The sequence below is a fragment of the Cupressus sempervirens genome, chromosome 5 (assembly GCF_028749045.1).
Source record: "Cupressus sempervirens isolate cs-2001-9-10 chromosome 5, ASM2874904v1, whole genome shotgun sequence".
Taxonomy (NCBI): domain Eukaryota; kingdom Viridiplantae; phylum Streptophyta; class Pinopsida; order Cupressales; family Cupressaceae; genus Cupressus; species Cupressus sempervirens.
This window is the reverse complement of record NC_143122.1, coordinates 577,061,316-577,071,201: the sequence shown is the minus strand read 5'-3', so window position 1 is coordinate 577,071,201 and position 9,886 is coordinate 577,061,316. Positions and strand designations below refer to the sequence as shown.

Sequence of the window (9,886 nt, the reverse complement as noted above, 5' to 3'; positions counted from 1 at the left end):
CATTATGCCACTTTCATTCATTGCTTTCTCTCTCCTTATTTCTGCTACTCTTCTACTAGATAAGGCATTATACGAGTGGTCTTTCCATTGTTTGTTACAATTTTTGGTATGATCAAGGCAAGCTTTCTTCTCTGTGAATGTCTCAACTGTTTTGCATCCGGAAAACCAGCTTCCCACAATTTACTTGATATTCTGGCAAGACATCTTGAAAAATTGGAATGTGTCTGCAAGCTCCTTTGCTAACTGAATATATATCCTTTTTAGAGAAGGACCAGTTGCCAGTATTTGGGAAGCACTCCACTCATGTTTAGGCTGCAATTTCACTAAACTAGAAGGCATTAAATTAAGTAGAGTCAGCATGAGGTATACATATTGATTATTAGTTAGCACAATGTATAACATCAGTTATTAATGTGCAATGGGCATACTGAGCATAATGTATCGATGTTAGGCTTTGCAGAACACTTTTTCCCCTACATTTATTGTTGATGCCAATCTGTTTGAATTTTCTTTCCATTGCTTCTCTGAAGTAGGTTATACAGTTACTAGGCTGGTGTAATATGTCCTTCTATTCCAAGAGCATTCTTAATGTCTCTTGTCTATAAAAATTGAAAACATCTTTGTCTTTGATAAGTAGGAGATAATTTCCACAGCAAGTCAAATTGTGATATTGTTATCATCACCTAGATCTAATGAGTGCTAAGTGTTCTATTTATTTTCATGAGAGATGGATTCATGTTGAATCACTACTCATGAAACATGGGTCAATGAGTTTGACTCAAAGTTACACAGTTAAATCCTGATAACAATATCACATCTTTGTCTTTATAAAAAGAAAAGAAAGCAAGAAAAGCATCGTATTATATGCCCCCACTAGATCGTGGAGGAATATTCCATTAGGGTAGATTCGATTAGAAATTACCTTGTTGCCCATAATGCACCACTAATCCCCATAGGTTTTGAGAAAATGCCACTAGCAGTTTGCGGTGAAGCGATGTTTAATAAAGAGAGCTTTAGTCCCACATTCGTTTGTTAGTGAATGTAGTGGGAGGAGAGTCGGTATTAATAGGGTAGGATGATTAGAACATAACCACGGAGCCGCGTGGTGAGGACAGAGCGAACTATTCTTTCGCCTTTTACTAAAGAATACCGTGTCTTCGCCACTTACAACGGCATACGCCAATTTTTAGAGGCTTCCCTCTTTTTCAGAGAAGGCCCACATTACTAAGCAAAAATGATTTACTAACTAATCATAATGTTTAATTGTTTTGCCAATTTAATGTGAGGTGGAGAGACTATAGATGAATGGGAGTTAGACTTGTCTAAGTTAACATGTTTCAACATTAGTTGATGACAATTGTTGGCCGTTTGTACAGATTTATTTTAGAGATAATGGTCGTAAGATATCAATTTGATTTTAAGTTTTAAGATTTGTTTGGAGTAATTATTAATGGTTACATGTCTTTGAAGTCTTATATTGTAATAATGATATTGAAGGTATTGATTTAATGATGTTATATAATAGGTTTTTTTTTTGAATTATTATATTGTAATTAATATTTGTATTTGTTGGGTAGGCGATAAAAGAAATATTTAGATATTAATTGAAGGTAGGATGTATATATCACAATTTGATTGGATTATAAGTTGTTAAAGCTAAGATGTATACATCAAATTTTATTGGATCGATAATGATAAATATTATTGTTGTTGATCTAGTTTGATTCACACTAGTGATGAAGTCCATATTTTAGTTTCCACTTAACATGATTGGCACCCCCTACTATAGAATAGGAACCTCCTTCTTATTGACAGTGTAGATGAGTTTAAAGTGACCTCGAGGCTAGAATGTTTGCCCCTTCACAAACTGACCTCTCCTATTGCCTACAATTCAATGGGGAAATATGCATGCATATACTACTAGCTATATGTAGATTTTTGAACCATCATGATACTATGATTAGTATAGTATAATATAGTTGTTTATTAAAATAAATAATTGTTAAATATTGATAATCAAATATGATTTACTAATAAAGATAATTTAAAACTTTGTTTAGTTGACTTTGATTTTGTATTAAAATCAACAAAACTAGGGCGATGCCTCATTGCACCCTAACCAAACAAGTTAACAGCCAAAAGCACTAAAAAGGTATGTTAATAACACTCTTAACAATATCAAAAATTGCAACTAACAAAATAATTAAGCTCCCACCATCAAGTAGTATTGAACTTGTTATTTAAGCTAGCATAGCTATAGTGCTTGCCCCTAGTTTATATTCTGTTATTATTGCCAAACTCTTTTAGACCAGTTTATGTTTATGCTTGATGATTAGTAACATTATTTTCCAGATTATTAGATATTGTTTTCATACTCAATGGATTTTGTGATGAGACTATTTTGGTACTAGTTATGCATGATTATACTTTGATGATGATTATTAATAGTGATTTCACTTATTTGATGATATTAGTTAGATAGATTATTTATACATGTTTTCTATGGATACTTACCCCATACTGCATGTGTGTGGTGTGTGTGTATATTTTTTTTATGTATGACATTTCTGATGTGGTTAAGGAAGGGAGTCGTAGTCACCTACTAGTCGGATCTACATGATGCACCACTTCCTGTCATTGCCTATTTAGCTTAGTATATATGTGTTTGTACATGCATGGATTTTATGCAAATTGTAGGTATCGGGTATCAACTTCCTTGAATTGCCAGGATGAGTGTACCCTATCATAATATTTCAATAGTAAGACAGGGGAGATAAATTCTTGAGTCCAAATCCTAACCTTTAAGCCAATTGTTCTAGAAAATTAAGACAAGTATCTGAGATGGTTACCCTTCCAAATTCATTGTATGACGTAAACTCATGATTATAACCCTTGAGTTTGATCTTGTATGTTGTATTCTATGATGAATTTTCATAGTTCGTCTTGTATGTCTTTGGTGAATTTTCTATTAATTAAGTAAAATTAAAAGATTAATTAATTATTTAATTTAATGAAAAATTATAAGATGATTTCAATAGTTAATTATATTTAATTAATTGAGAAATTAATTTTAAAATAATAATTAAATTTAAAGAGAAAATTATAGTCTAATTTTAGAGTGTAATAATATGTATTTAATTTGATAATAATATATTTAGGAGATTGTTTTTAAATAAATGGTAAATATTATTATTGCTTAAGTTAATTAATATTTTATCAAAAACGCTTAAAAAATTACATAAAGAGTGAAAGAGAAATTAATTTATTAAAGATATTTAAAATTGCATAAAGTATGCATGAATATTTTTTTTTAAAAGTTAATAAAGAGTTAAAAGATTGTGATCAATGAGTTCCCTCGCGTGATCGCACAATCAGTGCCCTAATTTTAGAGAACTCCATATTAGAGATTGGGAGTTCATTTCATAGAGACCGAGAATTTTGGATAAGGCAATTTTCAGAGAGAAAGTTTTGAGAGAAGATATTTCTCTCACAATCTTTGGGTGATTGTGAATCAGCATCAAAATCGGGTAGAGCCTCGTGTTTTATTCACCCAGTGAATTATGTTCTTCGAATTTCCTATCTTCATTGTGCTTGTCCAATCATTTGTTTCAAATTTCATCTATGATAAATCTTTCAATCTTTCATTGTGAATTACTATTACTCATGTGAACTCCTCTGTATATGAGGATTGAAAACTAGGAAACCCTCGTTCCATGAATTGAATAATTGTTAATAGATCTGTTAGTTTTGAAAAGAAATCAATTTTTAAATGGAAAATTTGACTTGTTGATCTAGGTTTTCCTATCAGACTAATTTACTATGTTTATAAAAAATATACATATTAAAAATTATATTGGGGGGAAGGGGGGGTTGTTTTTTAAAAAGATTTTATATAAAAATGTGTATAAAACAATTTTTTTTTGTTTTTTAAAGATGTTGGAGGAGGTAAGGCCACCAATCCCCCATGTCGCCATTTTACCTTCCCCGCAAGCCTTGTCACTATCTGCAAGCACAAACTATACTGTTGCCTATAGCAGCAGTATTTAATACTGTTACATGTGGCAGCAATCAACTTGTGATCGATGACAACAACTTGTAAAGGCTAGCCAGTGGGCCTAAACCACACTTTTATTATGCAATTTTTAAAAAGTTGTTTATATATATATTGGATCGGTAAATGGCATGTAGAGCGTGCCCCTAGTCTACATTTTCTAGTTACATTCCTGATATCATTGCCAAACTCTTTTAGGCCAATTTATGTTTGATGATTAGTATTATTATTTTAGAGATTATCAGATGTTGTTTTACACTCAGTTTATTACATGATGAGATTACTTGGTACTCTATATTTCATGCATGTATGATGATTATTCAATGGTTTCAGTTATCGATGATGATTTGTTAGATGGTTTATTATTCCATGTGCTTCTTATGGATACTTACCCCATACTACATGTGTATGGTGTGCGTGTTTGTTTTATTTATGTATGGTGTTTCTGATGTGGTTAAGGAAGGGAGTCGTAGTCACCTGCTAGACGGGATCTACACGATGCACCACTTCCTGCCATTGTCTGTTTAGCTTAGAATATTGTGTTTGCACATGCATGGATTTTATGCAGGTTGCAGCTACCAGATATCGACTTCCTTGAATTGTCAGGATGAGCGTACCCTATCGCATTGTCTCAATGGTAAGAGAGGGGAGATAAACTCTTAAGTCCAATTCCTAAACCCTTTAGCCAATTGTCCTAATTGATAATTAGGACAAGTATCTGAGTTAAGTACCCTCCGAATGCATCAAATGATGTAATTTCGTGATTATAACCCTTTTTGTTTTGATTTAGTATGTGTTTTTCTATGTAGGGTTTTCGTATGTTGTTTATGAGTCCTTGATGTGTTTTCTATTAATTAAGTCTAATTAAAAAGATTAATTAATGATTTAATTTAATAGAGGATTAATATGTTATCTTTAATATTTAATTAATTGAGAAATTAATTAAATAAAAGAATTAAATTTGGAGATTAAAGTTCAAAGATAAATTTAGAACAGGATAATATTTATTTAATTTAATAATAATATAATTGGAGTTCATTTTTAAATAAATGCTAAATATTATTGTTAATTAAATTAATTAAATATATTATCAATTAAGCTTCTAAAATTAATTTAAAAATTTGAAAGATATAAAATTATTAAAGGATTTTAGATCGCATGATCTAAGCAGGAGTTTAAATTTGAGTAATAAATTAAAAGATTAAATTATAGAAATTAATAATGTTATTTTAATTTCAAAAAGTGCACATAAGATTAAAGTAATAAATTAATTTAAAATAGAAGCCAAGTGGATTATTAAAGTTATTTTATAATTCAACTTAATGTGCATGAAAGATGAATGCAAAATAAAATAAAAGATAATAAAGGTTAATTTGGGAGTTAACTGAGTTGTGCAATGATTCTTCTCGGGTGAATGCACAATTAGTGCCCCGATTTGAGGAGAATTTTCTTATCACAACTTTGGGAGTTCATTTTTGAAGAAGGAGGTATTTTGGACGGGAATTTTTGGGAGACTACTTTTGGGAAGCGAATTTCAAAAGGCTGATACCAAAAAAGTTTTCCAGGAGAAGGTTACTGAGAGGAGCGAATTCTCTTACTATTCCTAGAGATTGCATAATAGCATCCGGATCAGGTAGGGTCTTATGTTTTTGATTATCGATCTATTATGCAATTATCCTTTCCTGTCTTCTTCGTGTCTGGGGTTTGTAAATCTGAATTCTCTGTGATGAATGTTTAAGCATTACGATATTGGAATTTATCAGATGCTTGTCAATAAACTTCGGTATACATAAGATTTAAATGGGAAGGGTTGAATCTAAGATTGAAATTCTAAATTAGAAATTTGTTTGGTTGGCTTATATTTTCTATATCAATATAAGGAAGAAAACAAGTTTTCAATATATTTATATATATATTAAAAAGAACTGTTATATATATATATATATATATATATATATATATATATATATATATATATATATATATATATATATAGATTGAAGATCAATAAATTTTATTATAATGATTATATTGTTTTTGAGATAAAAATATATATATACATATATGTAAATTTTAATTAACAAATCTCTTTTTATATATATACAAGATTTGTTTTAAATAAAATAGTTTTTTTTTTTTTTTAAATAATAATAAAAAAATAGTATTGGGGAGGGGCGGCTTAACCACCCCCTGCCCCCTTAATAATGATGTAGCAGGCGACTGTTGTACGCAGTCGTACCTGCTGATGCAGGACGACTGCGACAGCAGTCCTGCCCTGCGCATGCAGCAAGCAGTGATGGAAATCGCTTACGCATGTTTTTTTTAAAAAAAAATAGTTCATATTGCCATTCAAAATTCGGGTTGGGTTATATGGAAATTTTTAATATTATAAATTATAATTAATTTTAATAATTTTTAATTAAATTAAATTTATGATATTATTTATTATTAATTTCATTATTAAATTTTATTAATATTTTATAATTTGTTATATTAATAATAAATGTAATATATATTTAAATAAAATATTGATTATTTTAATTAAATATGATTTAATATTTAATTAAGAATAGAAGTTATTATTATCGACTATTTAATTATCGATTTTAATAAAATTGTAATTATTTTATTTAAATCATTAATAAATATTATTTGATAAAATGGTATAATTAGACTATTGACTTAATGAAAGTTATTAATGTGGGTTTAAATAAAGATGATTTTAATAAAGTCATAATTGTTTTATTTAAAATCATTAAGGATCATTTTTATAACTTAATAAATAAAAGATTATCCTTAGAATATTTTTAGGGTAATTGTACAATCATGTAAATATAGAAATGGGTTAATTGTAAGGGCTAATTGTGGAAACTTAGTTACTTGAATTCGACATTAAACTGAAACATAAACCTTACCTTAACTCAATAATATACTTTCAAATCCAATCTCTGAGACTTTGATGTTTTATTTGTGTTATCTGTGTTTTGGGGTTGTTCTAGTATTGACCAGTTTAGGTTGTTACTAGAGGCTCGGGGTTGTGAATGGGATGTCATGATGACTTGGTCTCGATCTTTCTTAAATCGACCATGGTAATGTGATGAAGTGCTCTATGACATGATTGTGTTTACTGTTTGTTATTGCTTTCCAGTTTCCTTGTGTGAAGCTGAGGTGTATGTATTTGAGATACCTAACTTAACCATTTTCGAGTCTCGATCAGTTATATTTGATAACCATTTTTGAGTCTCGATCAGTTATACTTGGATTGTTTTTCGGTCGCTTGAGAAGACTGAAATGTTTGTTATGTTCTTGATGATGTCATGTGTTGACTTGACCATTTGGAGTCTTCGATCAGTATTGTAATTTACTATTGGGATACTTTCTGGTTGCTCATTGGAGAACCATTGGATTTTGTGACTTATCATTGATGCCTTCAGTTGCTGATAGAGAACTGTCGTGATCATATGATTACTATTTGATATTATCTGTTGCTCATGAAGAACTGATGTAATTTTGTGGCTTATCCTTTTATGATGTCTTTTTAGTTGCTTGTATAGGATTGAGGTGGTTTTATTATGATTCTTTGATTTATGATTTCATGATCCTAGGGTAGGTTATCTATGTGTAGAGTCGGGAAGTGGCTTGCAATGGGGGTCGGAGCCCTAAGAGGTTGCCTTGAGAAACCCATTGTAAGTCGTCTTTAATAAGTGAAAACATTTACACTAAATGAGAGAAAATGAACCTAACAAGATAATTGTATGTTCTCTCCCATGCCTTGAGTGCTAGTACAGGCTAGGATGGGGTAGAGAGGACGCTTGGTTACGACCTTGCATTCCATAGTAGGCCTCATCAGTACGAGAGGATACTAGTGGCCGCAGGATCAGTAGGGACCCAGGATTCCTAAGGGATTGCTTGGGTAACTTCTACGTGACTTTTGCAATGACACTTTCCTGCTTGCATATTAGGTTTCCTACGTGTCTTGTGGTACCTCTGGGATTTAGATGTCGATCTTTTTAGGAACCCTTGAGTTAGCATACTTATAGGATTTCCTGGACTTAGAGAGTATTTATGATTATAGGTTTTGTTATCCTATTTGGGACTTGAGACTATCTCCTCAGCGCGGTGGGAGTGGACCATTTAGGTTCCACGCAGTCGGGTGGTAGTGCTTTTACTCTTACCATTGAGATCCGTTTTGTGGTCACCGTGGCTGGAGTTTTCGTGATTGGCATTTACCTTCACTATGTTCTTGGATTATTATGATGGATGGTTAGATTTTATGATAGATGTTTTATCATTATGGATGTATGGACGTATCAAGTATGGTGAATAGTTTTGTATATATCTTTACTGTACTTTGTATCATGGATTCATGGAGGTTGATGTATTTCTATTTTTACATATGTATATTCTTTTAAGCCTTTCATACCCTATGACTTGTACAGTGGATGATTGAGCATTCCGAATTAATTTGCCAAGAGGCATTCAGAACAAATGTATAATATGGACATGGGACTTTTGATTATTCTTTCATATGTATGTGATAGTTGTTAGACTTAGAATTTAATTAAATTTAAACATGACTCAACGTCTTGGGATCTTTAAAAAATGTAACTTGCAATGTATGTTTGTCGATGATTACATGTTATTGCTTCCGCTACTATGTGTTTGATGTGTATGTTATATTTTCTTACTTTAAAAAAAAATGTTTAGCAAACTTAATGAAACTTTAGGTTAATTCTTTTGGATCCCTTGGGGGGGCGTTACATGGCATAAGCCTTTGATTATATTAATTAAAAAGCCTAAAATTACAAAAGAGTATCTCTATTCAAGCAGGCACTAGTAGGAAAGAATGGAGAAGAAACCCTCCAGTCTTGCCCGAGACTGTAGTCCTTTATTATTACATTATAAAAGGAGCATAGTCTGATTATCTTGCTACAAAATGAATATATATTATTAAAAGGAAGCAAAGGTGACCAATCAGAGAAAGAAAATAAAAACCAAAGCTAGAAGGGTGTAATCCTGATCTTGGAGAAACGTTTGAAACCAGAGCTTCATACTTAGTAGATACCCTTAGTATGTTAATTGCCTTACAATTCTGTTGGTAAGAAATACAACTTAGAAGAAACATTAGTGATGTTATTTATAAGCATTCGAACTTGATTATCAAGTAAGAAGAAGACTGAGGTTAGTCCATCAGGTAATTAATGCGAAATTAGGGTATGCAAAAATCCCTAACAATTTGTTAGAGGCCAGAATTAGCTTAACACATTAATATTCCTACAAAAACTTGGAATTAAAATGTTAGTATAATACTCACACAATAAGGTAATATAATGAAAAAGATTCTACAAAATTCACTTCATACTCTTCTTGAAACGATGTTTATAAGGGAAAGATGCTCAAAGATTACTTAATTATCATTCTTAGGAATTTTTGACTTTTTAAAGGTTTCTTAATTTTAAAATCAATATTAGATTGAATTTAACTTTCTTACAGATGCTCCATGAAGCCAAAACCAGAGTTGTTAACAATAGATGTGAGGTTTATCCTATGCCTAACAAGATAGATAGAGATACTTATTCACCTATTTGGTATTAGGTTTCAAATAAATTTTAGAGGAATCTACAAAAAATCTCAAATGAAGGAAAGAACAAAGGAAAATACAAAAGAAACAAATTATAGTAGTTATATCCTTTGTGGATGCTCTGTTCTAAAGTCCTAAATGCTCTTTCGATGCATAATGAGATCTTTCCAAAGATCTACAGAATTGCTAAAAGAATGGTTATTCCTCATGAAATAGACATCTGAAGCTCCTACAAGATACATTTATATTTTAGT

At 30.9% G+C, this 9,886-nt stretch overlaps 1 non-coding gene across 1 annotated transcript; it reads left to right on the top strand.

Moving 5' to 3' along the window:
• Positions 1–1,096: 1,096 nt before the first annotated feature.
• On the top strand, positions 1,097–1,216 carry LOC149557237 (U5 spliceosomal RNA). Its single transcript, XR_016352493.1, has one exon. It is a non-coding gene; the product is annotated as a U5 spliceosomal RNA (small nuclear RNA).
• Positions 1,217–9,886: the final 8,670 nt, after the last annotated feature.